We start from the raw sequence: 18,029 nt of genomic DNA on the forward strand, positions 1-18,029 counted from the left end.
GAAGGGTTTAAACTAATGTGGCGGGGGGATGGTAACCAAATGACGAGGTCAGTGGATAGTAAAGAGGTAGTAATCAAAGCCTGTAAGGAATAAGATAATGCAGTCATCGTGACTAAGGGGAAGAATAGGCAGGGAGCAGATGGTGAATGCAAAGGGCCAAGTGGTCTGACGTGCATTTGTTTTAATGCAAGAACTGTAGTAGGTAAGGCAGATGAACTAAGAGCTTGGATTAGTACCTCGGAGTATGATATTATTGCTATTACTGAGACTTGGTTAAGGGAAGGCCAGCATTGTCAACTAAATATCTCAGGATATAGATGCTTCAGGTAGGATAGAGTGGGAGGTAAAATGGGTGGAAGAGTTGCATTACTGGTCAGAGATGATATCACAGCTGTGCTGAAGTAGGGCAATATGGAGGACTCGAGCAGTGAGGCAATATGGGCAGAGCCTTGAAATAGGATGATAACAATGTTGGGGCTTGTACTACAGGCCTCCCAACGGTGAACGTGAGATAGAGGTACAAATATGTAGACAGATTATGGAAATATGTAGGAGCAATATGGTGGTAGTGCTGGGAGATTTTAATTTTCCCAACAATGACTGGTATTCACTTTGTGTTAGAGGTTTAGATGGAGCAGAATTTGTAAAGAATATCCAGGAGGGTTTACTACAGCAGTATGTAAATAGTCCAACTCGGGAAGGGGCCATATTGGACCTGGTGTTGGGGAATGAGCCCAACTCAGTACGGGATTACTTTGGGAATAGTGATCACAATTCTGTAAGATTTAGAATACTCACGGACAAAGACAAGAGTGGTCCTAAAGGAAGCATGCTAAACTTGGGGAAGGCCAACTATAGCAAAATTCGGCAGGTGCTGGGGAACGTGGATTGGGAGCAGCTGTTTGAGGGTAAATCCACATTTGATATGTAGGAGAATTTTAAAGAGAGGATGATTAGCGTGCAGGAGATACAGGTTCCTGTGAAACTGAGGGATAGAAATGACAAGATTAGGGAACCATGGATAACAGGTGAAATTGTGAGATTAGTTATGAGGAAAAAGGAAGCATTCATAAGGTCTAGGGAACTGAAGACAGATGAAGCTTTGGACAAATATCGGGAATGAAGGATCAATCTGAAATGAGGAACTAAAAGGGCTAAAAGGGGTCAAGTAATAACTTTAGCAAAAAGGGTTAAGGAAAATCCCGAAGTCTTTTATTCATATATAAGGAGCAAGAGGGTAAATAGAGAAAGAGTTGGCCCACTCAAGGACAAAGCAGGAAAGTTATGAGTGGAGTCAGAGAAAATGGGTGGGGTTCTTAACGAGTACTTTGCATTGGTGTTCACCAAGGAGAGGGACATGACAGATGTTGAGGTTAAGGATAGATGTTTGATTACTCTAGGTCAAGTCAGCATATGGAGAGAGGAAGTGTTGAGCATTCTAAAAGGCATTAAGGTGGACAAGTCCTCAGGTCCGGATGCAATCTATCCCAGGTTGCTGGGAGAAGAGAGAGAGGAAATGGCTGGGGCCTTAACAGATATCTTTGCAGTATCCTTGAACACAGGTGAGGTCCCGGAGGACTGGAAAATTGCTAATGTTGTCCCCTTGATTAAGAAGGGTAGCAAGTATAATCCAGGTAATTATAGACCGGTGAGCCTGACATTAGTGGTAGGGAAGCTGCTGGAGAAGATAATAAGGGATAGGATCTATCTACATTTGGAAAAAAAATGGGTTTATTAGTAACAGCATGGTTTTGTGCAGGGAAGGTCATGTCTTACCAGCTTAATAGAATTCTTTGAGAAAGTGACAAAGTTAATTGATGCTGGAAGGGCAGTAGGTGTCACATACGTGGACTTCAGTAAGGCGTTTGAGAGGTTTCCCATGGTAGGCTGATGGAGAAAGTGAAGTCGCATAGGATCCAGGCTGTACTAGCTAGATGGATAAAGAACTGGCTAGGCAACAGAAAACAGGAAGGAGTAGTGGAAAGGAGTTTCTCAAAATGGAGAACTGTGACCAGTGGCGTTCCACAGGGATCTGTACTGGGACCACTGTTGTTTGTGATATACATAAATGATTTGAAATGACAAGTATAGATGGTCTGATTAGCAACTTTGCAGATGACACTAAAATTGGTGGAGTAGCAGATAGTTAAGGGGACTGTAAGAGAATGCAGCAGAATATAGATAGATTGGAGACTTGCGCAGAGAAATGGCAGATGGAGTTCAGTCTGGGCAAATATGAGGTGATGCATTTTGAAAGATCCAATTCTAGAGCAAACTATATGGTAAATAGAAAAGCCCTGGGGAATATTGATGTACAGAGAGGAGTGGATGCTCAGGTTCATTGTAGCCTGAAGGTGGCAACGCAGGTTGATAGAGTGGTCAAGAGAGCATATGGCATGCTTTCCTTCATCGGATGGGGTATTGACTACAAGAGTGGGCAGGTCATGTTACAGCTGTATAGAACTTTAATTAGATCATATTTGGAATACAGCGTACAGTTCTGGTTGTCACATTACCAAAGAGTGTGGATGCTTTGCAGAGGGTGCAGGTTCACTACGATGTTGCCTGGTATGGAGGGTGCTAGCTGTGAAGAGAGGTTGAGTAGATTAGGATTATTTTCATTAGAAAGACTGAGATTGAGAGGGGATCTGATTGAGGTCAGCTAAATCATGAGCAGTGTAGACAGGGTGGACAGCAAGAAACTTTTTCCCCAAATTGGGGGACTCAATTACTAGCGGTCACCAATTCAAGGTGAGAGGGGAAACATTTATGGAAAATATGTGTGGGAAGTTCTTTATGCAGAGGATGGTGAGTGCATGGAACTCATTGCCAGCGGAGGTGGTAGAAGCAGGCATGATAGTGTCATTTAAGATGTATCTAGACAGATACAATAAATGGGCAGGGAGCAGCGGGATACAGACCCTTAGAAAATAGGCGACAGGTTTAGATAGAGGATCTGGATCAGCACAGGCTTGGAGGGCCGAAGGGCTTATTTCTGTGCTGTAATATTCTTTGTTCTCATTTGAATGATCACAATCCCACATTAATAGCTGTTAATACACACTCAGCAAGGACGCCCAGGAAAATTGTTCAAAAATCATATGCGGATGACAGCCTACCCTTTTTAAAGCAGGCTGTTCCTCTTAAAGGTAAACATTCAATTGAGATCAATGGAAATGGAAGAGCCTTATGTGGAGTATAAGTATCTGTATAGATGAATTGGTCAAATGGCATGCATCTATGTTCTATGATTGCGATTTTGAAGAAGATGTAGCTCAGTCCGATTCCTACTCAACAGACCTAAACAAGAAGACACAACATGCCCAGAGACTTTAACCACCCTGCTATACATTAAAGAGGTCTCGGAGATAGCGAGTAGATACTCTGGCCCCCAACCATCATGGTAGCCCACAAGCCTACCAAACTGAAACAGCTCCTGATTAATTTAAAGAATCCCGTACCAAAAACTAACAGAACAAACGTCATATACAAAATATCCTACAAACACCGCAACAAACATTACATTGCACAAACAGGCAGGAAACTAGCCACCAGGATACATGAGCACCAATGAGCCACCAAAAGACATGACCAACTATTACTAGTATCCATACACACCGACAAAAAGGGACACCAATTCAACTGGAACAACAAATCCATCCTGGGACAGGCTAAACAAAGACATGCATGGGAATTCATAGAGGCCTGGCATTCACACCAGAACTCCATTAACAAATATATCGCTTTGGACCCCATTTACCAACCTCTCAGAAAAAGAACTGGAAGTGATATCACCCACCATAGTAGACTAAGATACATAAATAGCAACTGGGACAGAACGCCAGCACGTCATCAGAGGTTCACTGATGATGTTACCTAGCAAGGTGACAAAACATCTGAGAACAAATCTACCAGTTCAATAAGCAAGTGTGCAACCTGATGTTCTATGATCTATGTAATTTCTTACAATCACTCCAAACAGGTTTCTGTTCCTTCCATTGCACTAAGTAGACCCAACCAAAGTCACAAACCACGGTGATTGTGACCTTATGCAATATTTTTCATTCTCTCTGCAGCCTTTAGCATGATTCTTCATACTATCCATCTCCAATATCCACTGCCAGACAGCCAATGTTTACTTTCTCAGTCATAGCAAGAACAATACTGTTAGCAATACTGTTAGCTCTAGAATCCCCTAAGAATCAAACCATAACTCTTTCGTCTTTATAATCTACATAGATGTCTTTAGCAACTTTATTTAGACATGGGATTTTTTTGCTGATGTCATTCAGCCACATCTCCCCACCATTTCTCTGCTTTTGTTATGTAAAATGTTTGTCTGATATAGTCTTGGGTGAGCTGTACTTTCTTCCATCTCTCACCTTTGAAATGGGCTGCAAACTCTTCATCAATATCATAAACGCCAACCTTTCCCCACACTGTCTCTTAATGAATCTTAAGAAAAGTCCCAAGGCACTTTATATAGAAGAAGCAAGAGGGGTACTAGAGAAAGGATAGGACCACTCAAGGTCAAAGGACGGAATTTATGCATGCAGCCAGAGGTTGTAGGTGAGGACCTTAATGAATACTGTGCATTGGTATTTACAAAGGAGATGGTGGATGGTGAGTCTCGGGAGCAGTATGTTGATATTCTGGGGCATATGAATATAAGAAAGGTGTTGGGTGTTTTGAAAGCATTAAGATAGACAAGTTCCCAAGATCTAATGGTGAGAAAGGCAGTTGAAGAAATTGCTGGGGCCTTGTACGAAATCTTTGTATCTTCTTTAGTCACTGAAGAGGTCCTAGAGGATTGGAGAAGAGCCAATGTTATTCCTTTGTTTAAGGACGGCAACCGAGATAATCCAGGAAATTACAGGCTAGTGAGCCTTTGGTCAGTGTAGCAAAATTATTGGAGAAGATTCTTAGGGCCAGGATTTACTCACATTTGAAAAAAAAGTATTTACTATTCAAAGTTTGGGAGAAGATTTGTAGCTCGGGTGCTTGTTGTTGTTCGACTGGGACAACACTACTATTATAGGACAAGCCAAACAGAGAACAGCCAGGGAATTCCTAGAGGCATGGCACTCATCCACCGATTCAATCAATAAGCATATCGACCTGGACCCAATATACCGGCCACTGCAGCAGACAGCTGGAACTGACAACCAGAAACGGCAGATACAAATCACTATAAATGCCGGAGGAAACATCACAGAAGCGCTTCACAGGAGGCTCCCAAGCACTGAGGATGTCACCTAGACAGTGGACGAAACGTCTGCAACACAAATTCCTAGCTCGGTGAACAGAACCACAACAGTATTTATTATTGATAGGTACCATGACTTTGTGCAGGGAAGGTAGTATTTCACAAACTTGATTGAGCTTTTTGAAGAAATGACAAAGATGATTGATGTGGGCAGGGTGGTATGTGGCATCGAGATGGTCTTTGGCAAGGCCTTTGATAAGGTCACTCATAGAAGGCTAATACGAAAGGTCTTGTCACATAAGATCCATGGTGAGATGGTAAAATGGATAAGGAATTGGCTTAGTCATAGAAGACAGAGAGTTGTGATGGAATACTGTTTTCAGACTGGAGATCTGTAACCAGTGGTATTCTGCAGGGAAATGTGGTAGAATCCCTGTTGTTACTAACATATATAAATGGTTTGGAGGAGACTGTAGGTGGCCTGATTAGTAAGTCTGTGGATGACACAAAGATTGGTTAAGCTGTGGGTAGTTAGGAGGATTGCAGAGGATACAGCAGGATATAGATAGGCTGTAGACTTGGCAATCTGAGAAGTGGCAGATGGAGTTTAATCCAGAAAAATGCAAGGTGTTGGATTTTGGGAGATCTGATGCAGGAGGGAAGAATACAGTGAATGGCAGAAACCTTAGTAACATCAACATACAGAGGAATCTAGGTGTATAGGTCCACAGTTCCCTAAACATGACATCACAAGTGTATAAGGTGGTCAAGAATGCAACAGCATGCTTACTGTCATTGGTCAGGGCATACATAATAAAAATTCTTGTCATGCTGCAGCTGTATAGAACTTTATCTCGGCCACATTTGGAATATGGTATACAGTCCTGGTCACCACACTACGAGAAGGATGTGGAGGCTTTGGAGAGGGAACAGAAAAGGTTTGCCAGAATGTTGCCTGACCTGGATTATATTAGCTATGAGGAGAGATTGGACAAACTTGGTTTGTTTTCCCTTCAACATGCAAAGATGAGGGCAACGAGATAGAAGTTTACAAAATTGTGACAGGCGTGGATAGAATGGATAGTCAAAGTCTTTTTCCCAGGGTGGAATTGACAATTACTAGAGGGACATAGGTTTAAAGGAAAGGGGTAAGTTTAAAGAAAATGTGAGAGGCTTGTGTTCTTACACAGTGTGGCAAGTGACTTGAATGTGTTGCCAAAGGAGGTGGTGGATCAGGATATAATAGCAACATTTAAGAGATACCTTGAAAGATATATGAATAGGCGGGGAATAGAGGGATAGGGACTGCATAGAGGCAAAAGGCTTTTAGTTTAGAAAGGCATCATGTGTGAGCACAATCTTGGTATCTTGGTGAATTAAACAGCCCACTTCTGTGCTGTATTGTTCTTTGTTCTTCATTGTTCAGACTGTTTGCAGCTTAAGTGGACTCCTCAATCAAAGCTAAGGCTTCAATCCTATAGCTCTATCATTGGACTGCCTACTTTTACTCCTATGACATAATTTGGTTCTGGTACAAACCCAGTTCATGTGTTGTTGGAATTCTTATTTTCATGACTTTTATTATGATTAATAATGACAGTTGCGATTTTCATGGCAGGTTGTTCTGCTATAATGTGCATTTTGTTCATGCAAATTCACTGTAATGCGATTGACAAATTGGGGATACTTTCTAAAGCGCAAACTTTTAAAACGTGTTGACTGTAACATGATTACATCGCCAACATTGAAGCACTGTTTCTAAAGCACAATTTTTCAATAACATGGGATTGCACAAGAACAAAACCATCGCGTAACAGAAGAACTACTTGTATAATATTTTTACATGGGATTTTCAGCTAATTTATTTTAGAAACTCAGCAATATTTTGGCATTAGGATTTTAGATTTTGATGAAAACATAAGCTTCACCATTCAATATGGAGAATGAAATTGAAAAAATACAGTCAATAGATGCTTCATTAGGGCTTCAGCTGTAGTCAGAAGGGGTATAAGCAAAGGCAGCTAATATGCCAAAAGTAAAACAAAACAGAGTTACTGCAGGTGAATTGTTAGGAAGCTGAACCTGGGTTTAAGTATTGCACAGAAGATCTGCATTTCTGAGCACTGCACTTCCCAGTTGCTATCACAAATAATTAGGACAAGAATATAGTTTCTTGTATAATCACATTTTTTTCTATCTGCCACCTTTTAATCCAGTTCCTAAAAAAAATCAAAATTCTTCTAAATCTGATTACATTCCATTGTAAGAATATTGATTTGTTTACCCATTGTTTATATTTCTAACAAAGACAGAATTTGTTTCAACAGTGTTTTCAGAAACTCAGTCCAACATTTATCCCTTAATGCTCAACAAAAAATTATTCTGATCCAAAAGAAGGACTTGATGAGAAAGCTGAACCACCTATCGTTATCAAAGGTCATTGAAGAGAATATCTTATCAAAAGCTAAGAAGTATAAAGCAGCAAAAATTGTGGTAGGACGAGGAATCAGGAGGTTTTTAGGAAACAGCAGATGACTGAAAAGCTAATAAAAAGAGAGAATTATCGAAGTAAATTGTTAAGAAATATAAAATCAAACAGCAAGAGCTTTTAAAAAAGAGAGTAGCTAAAGTGTGTATAGGATCCTTGGAGGATGTGCCTGGGAAACTGATGACAGGAAACAGATAAATGGTAGGTAATTTAAATCGCTATTTGTATCAGTCTTAAAGGTGGAAGGCAGTGTGGACTTCTCAAAGATATCAGGGAAGCAAGGTGCTTATGGAAGGCAAGGTCTTCTAACAATCTCGATCATGAGCATAACGCATCTGACAAGCTAATTGGAATTACTGCCTTTCCCTCAGGCAAGCTTACAGATACAGAGGTCATCTAAGTCGGCAGGACGGTGGCAAGTGAGGAATCCCGCACTTTCTGCTCCACATTGATTAAGTCAGGGACAGGAAGACTTCCCAACCTAAAGTGGGCAATAAATCCAGTTGCTTCTGGTTTTCAACTAACAGTGATCAAGACTTACCCAACATGGGGAGCCTAAAATGCAAATCCTGTTCAGTTGGTTTGTGATGTCCCTGGAAAGGCATCTGTCATTCAGAGATGCTAGAAACAGATCATGACGTCCTGCACTGGGGACAGTCACCTGTTGAAAGTCACCTTCCTACCCTTTATTCTGACTTCATCATTCCAAATTTAATGGCACCCTCCCATATCCTGTCCACACTCATCTGGGGCCTACCTCCCTCTCTTGATTCTGGGCCTCAGGTGGATGCATTGCCAACATTTCTCTTGATGATCTTGGCAGAAGTGAGGATCTGATAGTTTCTGATTGGACTCCAGTTGTCAAAGACAGGGAGTCTGGATTTCTGTTCCTAGGTTCTTCGATGCTGGGGAGAGTCTAGTGTTGGCCGTGGATGTGCTTTCAGCCTATGGGTGAAATCCCATTATCTGGATAAAACAACACACTTTGTTTTTAAAGGTGCAATGTACTTTTATGGATACATAGTACATTTGCAACATGAAAATTACACAAGAAAAAGTGAGACCTTTAAACTAATAACAGATGAGTACTCCTCAGAATTCATTTCAACAGCTGAATTCCATTACAAACATTATGCCCTCGTGTAAAAAAGATTGTCAGGAAAAGCCCAGCAGTGATAGACCAGTCACTTTAACTTCAGTTGTGAAGAAATTTCTAGAAACAATCATGCAAAATAGAATTGAGACAAATAAAGCAATGTTGGCTTATTTGGGAGAGCCAGCATTGATTTTGTAAGGGAATGGTCATGTTTAACAAAATGTTTAACATTTTAACAACAACATGTGTGTTTTGAAGAGGTAGCAGAGAGACTAATGTTACTGATGATGTATAAATGGACTTAAAAATTGTGTTTGATGATATGGCTGTATGTGGAGAATACGTCCAAGGAAGTTATTTGGGTGGAACTGAGAAATAAGAAAGTGATAGTTACCATGATAGGATTGTACAATAAACCCCACCCCAGTAGTTGGTGGGAAAGAAAAACAATTTTATAAGAAGATCTCAGTTATCTGTAAGAGTAATACCTACTGGAGAAAGCACAAAACTTGACCTGCTCTTGGGAAATAGGGCAAGGCAGGTGACTGAGGTGTAACTGGGAGAGCATTTTGGGGCCAGTGACCATAATTCTATTAGCTTTACAATAGTGATTGGAAGGATAGACCAGATCTAAAAGTTAAAGCTCTAAACTGGAGAAAGGTGAATTTTGATGGCATTAGGAAAGAACTTTCAAAAGTTGATTGGGGGTAGATGTTTGTGGGTAGAGGGGCAGCTGGAAAATGGGAAGTCTTCAAAGATGAGATAAGAGTCCAGAGACAGTATGTTCCTGTTAGGGTGAAGGGCAAGGCTGGTTAGTGTAGGTGTTACAAAGTTGTGAGAGTAGTTGTAAAGTGGAAAGCAGGAAGCTGTAGTTTGTTTGTTTAAATGATAGGAGGACAGAATGCGTGGTCCTTTTAAAAGATAAAGCGCTTTTCAAAGCTTGGAGATTTTTTTAACATGTCTGCAAGCAGATGTAGATGGACACACAGTTCTAAAATGGAAACACATAAGAATTGGCTATGGGATTGAAAAGCTTTAGGCTTTTTGTTGTTTTGTTAACTAGCTTGAATTAGCCATTTAATTTAAACCAAGCCCTTAGATACTGAAAACCTATCACATAATTAATCTCTTCCCTCCCCTTCACTTTCTTGATCACTTTGAGAGGGCATTGCTTGTCACTGAGCACTCCGATGTTTCCTTTCTTTCTGGTGGTGGAATATGAATAATGTTTTCTGCACTCGTTTTTTCACTGTGTCCTACACCTGCACACACAACAGTGGGTGCTGGGGAAAAATAAGCACAACCACTACTGTTAGGCAGTAGTAGACTGGATCTGTTTAAACCTGTCCAAATCCCAGACGAACCCCCAAACTGTTATGACACGGTGATAAACCCTTCTGTTAATTAATCCAAACACCCAGAAAAGCTTACCTCGCCTCGTAATCTGTTAAAATATGAGTGACAGAGAACTCCCAAATTCCACTGTTTAAAGAAAACATCAATTTATTCTTTAACTCTAAAAGTGAACATTAAACAACAACTATTCACAATCCTAAGCCTCCCTTTCTCTTAACTGCTTATTTTCTGCCTGTAACTCTATAACAATATGCTGATCCAATAAGACACTTATTAAAATTACATCAACTTAATTTCATAACCACACAGTGGGTGTCATCTTGTGTCTGCTTCCAGCTAAAGATCTCCCTGGGGTGTCTTCTTTCTTTTTACTATGAATATGTTTCATATGAAAAGGTACCTTTGATTGAGACTTTCCTAATTTCTTGGATCTGTGTTGATGGCAGTTGCTCTGTTCAATTTTCAAAAGTCTGCATTTTTATATCCCCAACATCAGATCGTCACATTGGTTTGATATTGGAAAAACAATAAATTCAAACTAAATTGGGTTTTAGTATCCTGGGGCATAATTTAAACTGGTTAAATTTAAATTGTTGTCAAAACAGCAACCAACTCAGGTATCCATTTCACAGCCAAATGTTACATATTTTCAATTTTTCAGTACACTCTGAGATTGCCATCTAGTCATATCACAGGTGCTTGTAAGCTCTCAGTTCCGAACAGCATTCACTCTCTCTTAAAGGTACAGTCCATACCTTCAAATTCATAACCACATTCAACAAGGTGCCTCATGGTGGACTGGTTAGCAAGGTTAGATCGCATGGAATAAAGGAATAACTAGCTACTTGGATATAGAACTGGCTCGAAGGAAGAAGATTGTGGTGCAAGGTTGCTTTTCAGACTGGAGGCCTGTGACCATTAGTGTGCCACAAAGGTCAGTGCTGGGTCCACTGCTTTTCATCATATATATAAATGATTTGGATGTGAACATAGGAGGTTTGGCTATTAAGTTTGCTGAGACCAAATGTGGAGGTGTAGTGGACAATGAAGGGGTTATCTGCATATACAACAGGATTTTGATCAGATGGGCCAAGGAGTAGTAGATAGAGTTTAATTTAGATAAATGTGACATGCTGCATTTTGGAAAGGCAAATCAGGACGGAACTGATACACTTAATTGTAAGGTCCTGGGGAGTGTGGCTGAACAAAGACCTTGGAGTGCAGGTGCAAAGTTCCTTGAAGGTTGAGTTGCAGGTAGATAGGATAGCGAAGAAGGTGTTTGGTATTCTTGCCTTTATTGGTCAGTGCACTGAGTATAGGAGTTGGGAGAGCATGTACCAGACAATAGTTAAGCCACTACCGGAATACTGCATGCAATTCTGGTCTCCCTGCTATAGGAAGATTGTTGTGAAATTTGAAGGGGTTCAGAAAATATTTACAAGGATGTTGCCAAACCTCCTTCTTGCCTATGTAAAGATGAGGCGTGAAGGTTCAATTGGGGCGATTGAGAGTTATAAGGTAGCCAGGAAGGACATGAAGAGAGAGCTAAGAGCAGCAAGGAGGGGACATGAAAGGTTCTTAGTTGGTAGGATTAGGGAAAACCCTAAGGCTTTCTATAGGTATGTCAGGAATAAAAGAATGACTAGGGTAGGAATAGGTCCAGTCAAGGATAGTAGTGGGAAGTTGCGTGTGGAGGCTGAAGAGATTGCGGAGACACTGAATGAATACTTTTCGTCAGTATTCAATCAGGAACAGGACATTGTTGTCAATGTGAATACTGAGTCACAATTAAGTAGAATGGATGGCTTTGAGGTATGTAGAGAAGAGGTGTTGGAAATTCTGGAAAGGGTGAAAATAGATAAGTCCCCTGGGCCTGATGGCATTTATCCTAGGATTCTCTGGGAAGCAAGGGAGGAGATTGCAGAGCCATTTTTATGTCCTCGTTGTCTACAGGAGTAGTGCCAGAAGATTGGAGGCTAGCAAATGTGGTTCCCTTGTTCAAGAAGGGGAGTAGGGATAACCCTAGTAACAATAGGCCGGTGAGTCTCACTTCTGTTGTGGGCAAAGTCTTAGAGAGAATTGTAAGGGATAGGATTTATGAACATCTGAATAGGAATAATGTGATCAAGGATAGTCAGCATGGTTTTGTGAAGGGCAGGTCGTGCCTCACAAACCTTATTGAATTCTTTGAGAAGGTGACTAAGGAGGTGGATGAGGGGAAAGCGGTAGATGTGGTGTATATGGATTTTAGTAAGGCGTTTGATAAGGTTCCCCATGGTAGACTACTGCAAAAAATATGGAGGTATGGCATTGAGGGTGAGTTGGAGGTTTGGATTAGGGGTTGGCTGGCTGGAAGAAGACAGAGGGTAGTAGTTGATGGCAAAGGTTCATCTTGGAGTGCCGTCACTAGCGGTGTTCCGCAAGGATCTGTTTTGGGACCATTGCTGTTTGTCATTTTTATAAATGACCTGGTGGAGGGGTTAGAAGGTTGGGTGAGCAAGTTTGCGGATGATACGAAAGTCGGAGGAGTTGTAGACAGTGAGGAAGGATGTGGCAGGTTACAGCGGGATATAGATAAGCTGCAGAACTGGGCAGAAAGGTGGCAAATGGAGTTCAATGTAGCTAAGTGTGAGGTGATTCACTTTGGTAAGAGTAACAAAAAGATGGGGTACTGGGCTAATGGTCGGATACTTGGTATTGTGGATGAGCAGAGGTTCTTGGTGTCCATGTACACAGATCTTTGAAAGTTGCCACCAGGTATATAGTGCGGTGAAGAAGGCATATGGCGTACTGGCTTTTATTGGTAAAGGAATTGAGTTCATGAGTCCTGAGATCATGTTGCAGTTGTATAAGACTCTGGTGCGGCCGCATCTGGAGTATTGTGTGCAGTTTTGGTCGCCATACTATAGGAAGGATGTGGAGGCACTGGAACGGGTGCAGAGGAGGTTTACCAGGATGTTGCCTGGTATGGTAGAAAGATCGTATGAGGAAAGGCTGATGCACTTGGGGTTGTTTTCATTGGAGAAAAGAAGGTTTAGGGGTGACTTGATAGAGGTGTACAAGATGATTAGGGGTTTAGATAGGGTCGACAGTGAGAATCTTTTTCCACGTATGGAGTCAGCTATTACAAGGGGGCATAGCTTTAAATTAAGGGGGGGTAGGTATAGGACAGATGTTAGGGGTAGGTTCTTTACTCAGCGAATCATGAGTTCATGGAATGCCCTGCCAGTAGCAGTGGTGGACTCTCCCTCATTATGGGCATTTAAGCGGGCATTGGATAGGCATATGGAGGATAGTGGGCTAGTGTAGGTTAGGTGGGCTTGGATCGGCGCAACATCGAGGGCCGAAGGGCCTGTACTGCGCTGTATTCTTCTATGTTCTATGTTGGAGGGCTTGAGCCTCAAGGAGAGACTGAATAGATTGGGGCTATTTTCCCTGGAGCAACAGAGGCTGAAGGGTCACATTATAGGGATTTATAAAATCATGAGGACATGGATAGAGTAAATACCCAAGATCTTTTCCCTGGGGTGGGGCAGTCCAAAACTGGAGGGCATAGATTTAAGGTGAGAGGGAAAAGATTTGAAAGGGACCTAAGGGGCAACTTTTTCATGCAGAGGGTGCTGAGTGTATGGAATGAGCTGCCAGAAGAAGTGGTGGAGGCTGGTACAACTACAACATTTAAAAGGTATTTGGATGGGTAAATAAATAGGAAGGGTTTAGAGGGACTTGAGCCCAAATGATGGCAAATAGGACTAGACTTATTTAGAATATCTGGTTGAATATGACTCTATAAGTGCCACACAACACAGAATGTTTATAACTCCTGGAATAAAGGTGACAGGAACAATGTAGTTACAAAATTGGCCAAGGGGTAGGAAAGAGAGTGACAAAACATTTTTCAAGCTAAAGGAGGTTCACAGTGGTGTTCTTCAGGAGTTGTTATTGAGGTCCCTGCCTTCCCTGATTCATATCAGTAATCTAGATCTTGCATACATGGGATAATTTCAAAGTTTGCGAGCAACACAAAACTTGGAAGCTTTGTAAACTGATTGGGAGACAATGTGGAACTTTGACAAAAAAATGACAAATTGATGGATTGGATGGATAGGTGGAAGATGAATGTAGAGAAGTGTGAGGTGGTATTTTTTGTAGAAAGAATATGGAGAGGAGTAGTATCCTTTATGGAGTAATAAAGGATACTACTCCAAAGGTCACACAGGAGCAAGGAAATGTAGGTGAAGATGTGCATAAATCACCACAGGGGCAGGTAGTTAGAGAGAATTTTAAAAAAGGCATATAGTATCCTAAGATATATGAATAGTGGCACAGAGTTTTAAGAGCAGAGAGGTTATAAAACATATGTAAGACACTAGTATTGTGTACAATATTAGGCACTCACTTTCGTAAGGACATGAATGCATTGGAATGAGTGTAAAAGAGGTCTACAATGTCTTCCAGTCATTACAGATTTCACCTATGAAAATAGATTGGGAGAAGTTGGGTCTGTTTTTCTTGGGGAGGAGAAGGCCAAGAGGAGGTATGACTGAAGTTTTCAAATCATGAAACCCTGGAGAGAAAAGTAGGAGAAACTGTTTTTGCTCATAAACAGATCAAAGTGAGATGGCACAGAACTAAAGGGGTTTACAAAAGAAGTAAAAGTGATGTTGAAGATTTTTTTTTCACATGACAAGTGATGTGAACGCACCAGAAAGCAGGGAAGTTACTTGGGTGGAACTGAGAAATAAGAAAAGGATGACCACCTTATTGGGATTGTATTATAGACCTCTAATAGTCAGAGGGAAATTGAGAAACAAATAAGCATGTTTCAGTTATCTATAAGAATAATAGGGTGGTTATGGTAGGGGATTTTAACTTTCCAAACATAGGCTGGAACTGCCATAGTGTTAAAAGTTTAGATGGAGAGGAATTTGTTAAGTGCGTACAAGAAAATGTTCTGATTCATTATGTGTATGCACCTACTAAAGAAGGTACAAAACTTGACCTACTGATTAGATTAGATTCCCTACAGTGTGGAAACAGGCCCTTCGGCCCAACCAGTCCACACCGACCCTCCAAAGAGTAATCCACCCAGACCCGTTTCCCCTCTGACTAATGCACCTAACACTATGGGCAATTTAGCATGGCCAATTCACCTAGCCTGCACATCTTTGGATTCTTGGGAAAAAAGGCAGAGCAGGTGACTGAGGTGTCAATGGGGGAGCACTTTGGGGCCAGTAACCATAATTCTATTAGTTTTAAAATAATGATGGAAAAGGATAGACCAGATCAAAAAGTTGAAGTTCTAAATTGGAGGAAGGCTAATTTTGATGGTATTAGGCAAGAAATTTCAAAAGCTGATTGGGGACAGATGTTCGCAAGTAAAGGGATGGCTGGAAAATGGGAAGCCTTCAGAAATGAGATAAACAAGAGTCCAGAGACAATATATTCCAATTTAGAATGAAAGAAAAGGCTGGTAGGTGTAGGGAATGCTGGATGACTAAAGGGTTTGGTTAAGAAAAAGAAGGAAGAATATGTCGGGCATAAACAGGATAGATCAAGTGAATGCTTGGAAGAGTATAAAGGCAGTAGGAGTATACTTAAGATGGCAATCAGGAGAGCAAAAAGGGGATATGAGATGGCTTTGGCAAACAGGGTTAAGGAAAATGCAAAGGGCTTTTACAAATACATTAAGGACTAAAGGGTAACTAGGGAGACAATAGGGCCCCTTAAAGATCACCTACAAACGGACCCCACCATAAGGGATATATTTCCCTCCCCACCCCTATCCGCATTCCGCAAAGACCGTTCCCTCCGTGACTACCTGGTCCGGTCCACGCCCCTCCAACAAACCACCCTCCCCACCTGGCACCTTCCCCTGCCACTGCAGGAATTGCAAAACCTGTGCCCACACCTCCCCCCTCACCTCCATCCAAGGCCCAATAGGAGCCTTCCACATCCATCAAAGTTTCACCTGCACTTCCACAAATGTCATTTATTGCATCCGTTGCTCCCGATGCAGTCTCCTTTACATTGGGGAGACTGGACGCCTTCTCGCAGAGCACTTCAGGGAACATCTCCGGGACAGCTGCACCAATCAACTCCACCGCCCCGTGGCCGAACACTTCAACTCCCCCTCCCACTCTGCTGAGGACATGCAGGTCCTGAGCCTCCTTCACTGCCACTCCCTCACCGCCCGGAGGAAGAACGCCTCATCTTCTGCCTTGGAACACTTCAAACCCAGGGCATCAATGTGGACTTCACCAGTTTCCTCATTTCCCCTCCCCCCAACCTTACCCCAGTTCCAAACTTCCAGCTCAGCACCATACTCATGTCCTGTCCCACCTGTCAATATTCCTTCCCACCTAGCAACTCCACCCTCCTCTCCGACCTAACACCTTTGCCCCTTCCTCCATCCACCTATTGCACTCTCAATGATCTTCTCCCGAGCCCCAAGCCCTTCCATTTATCCCTCCACCCCGAGGCTTCTAGCCTCATTCCTGATGAAGGGCGCCTGCCCGGAATGTCGATTTGCCCACTCCTCGGACGCTGCCAAACCTGCTGTGCTTTTCCAGCACCACTCTAATCTTGCCCCTTAAAGATCTTGCCCCTTTGTGTTGAGTTGCAGGAGATGGGAGAGATACTAAAGGAGTATTTTGGATCAGTGTTTACTGTGGAAAAGGACACGGAAGATATAGAATGTATGGAAATAGATGGTGAAAAATGTCCATATTAAAAAGGAGGAAGTGCTGGATGTCTTGAAACGCACAGAAGCGGATAAATCCCCAGGGCCTGATAAGGTATACCCTAGAACTCTGTGGGACGCTATGGAAGTAATTGTTGGGCCTCTTGCTAAGATATTTGTATCATCGATAGTCACAGGTGAGGTGCCTGAAGACTGGAGGTTGGTTAACGTGATGCCACTATTTAAGAAAGATGGTAAGGACAAGTCAGGGAACTATAGACCGGTGAGCCTGATGTCGGTGGTAGGCAAGTTGTTGGAGGGAATCTTGAATGTCAGGATGTACATGTATTTGGAAAGGCAAGGACTGATTAGGGATAGTCAACATAGCTTTATGCGTGGGAAATCATGTCTCAGAAACTTGATTGAGTGTTTTGAAGAAGTAACAAAGGGGATTGATGAGGGCAGAGCGGTTGATGTGATCTATCTGGACTTCAGTAAGGCGTTTGACAAGGTTCCCCATAGGAGACTGGTTAGTAAGGTTAGATCTCACGGAATACAGGGAGAACTAGCCATTTGGATACAGAACTGGCTCAAAGGTTCTGTGGTGGAGGGTTGTTTTGGAGTGTTTGAGGCTGAAGGGTAACCTGATAGAGGTTTATAAAATCATGAGGGCATGGATAGGGTAAGGACTGATTAGGGATAGTCAACATAGCTTTGTGCGTGGGAAATCATGTCTCACAAACTTGATTGAGATTTTTGAAGAAGTAACAAAGAGGATTGATGAGGGCAGAGCGGTTGACGTGATGTATATCGTCTTCACTAAGGTGTTTGACAAGGTTCCCCATGGGAGACTGGTTAGCCAGGTTAGACCTCATGGAACACAGGGAGAATTAGCCATTTGGATACAGAACTGGCTCAAAGGTAGAGGGTGGTGGAGGTTTGTTTTGGAGTGTTGGAGGCTGAGGGGTGACCTTATAGAGGTTTATAAAATCATGAGGGCATGGATAGGGTAAACAGACAAGGTCTTTTCCCTGGTCGGGGAGTCCAGAACTAGAGGGCATAGGTTTAGGGTGAGTTGGGAAGGATATAAAAGAGATCTAAGGGGCAACGTTTTCACGCAGAGGGTGATGCATGTATGGAATGGGCTGCCAGAGGAAGTGGTGGAGGCTAATACAATTGCAACATTTATAAGACATCTGGA

The 18,029-nt window shown here is 42.1% G+C and overlaps 1 long non-coding RNA gene across 1 annotated transcript in view; it reads right to left on the reverse strand.

The window, feature by feature from the left end:
* Positions 1-18,029, reverse strand: part of LOC148148530 (uncharacterized) — a 30,639-nt gene that overhangs the window by 1,701 nt on the left and 10,909 nt on the right. The gene's annotated exons all lie outside the window — the stretch shown is intronic.

Source organism: Chiloscyllium plagiosum, unplaced genomic scaffold, assembly GCF_037043375.1.
Source record: "Chiloscyllium plagiosum isolate Xiang-an unplaced genomic scaffold, Cpla_swu_hap1 HiC_scaffold_12, whole genome shotgun sequence".
NCBI lineage: Eukaryota > Metazoa > Chordata > Chondrichthyes > Orectolobiformes > Hemiscylliidae > Chiloscyllium > Chiloscyllium plagiosum.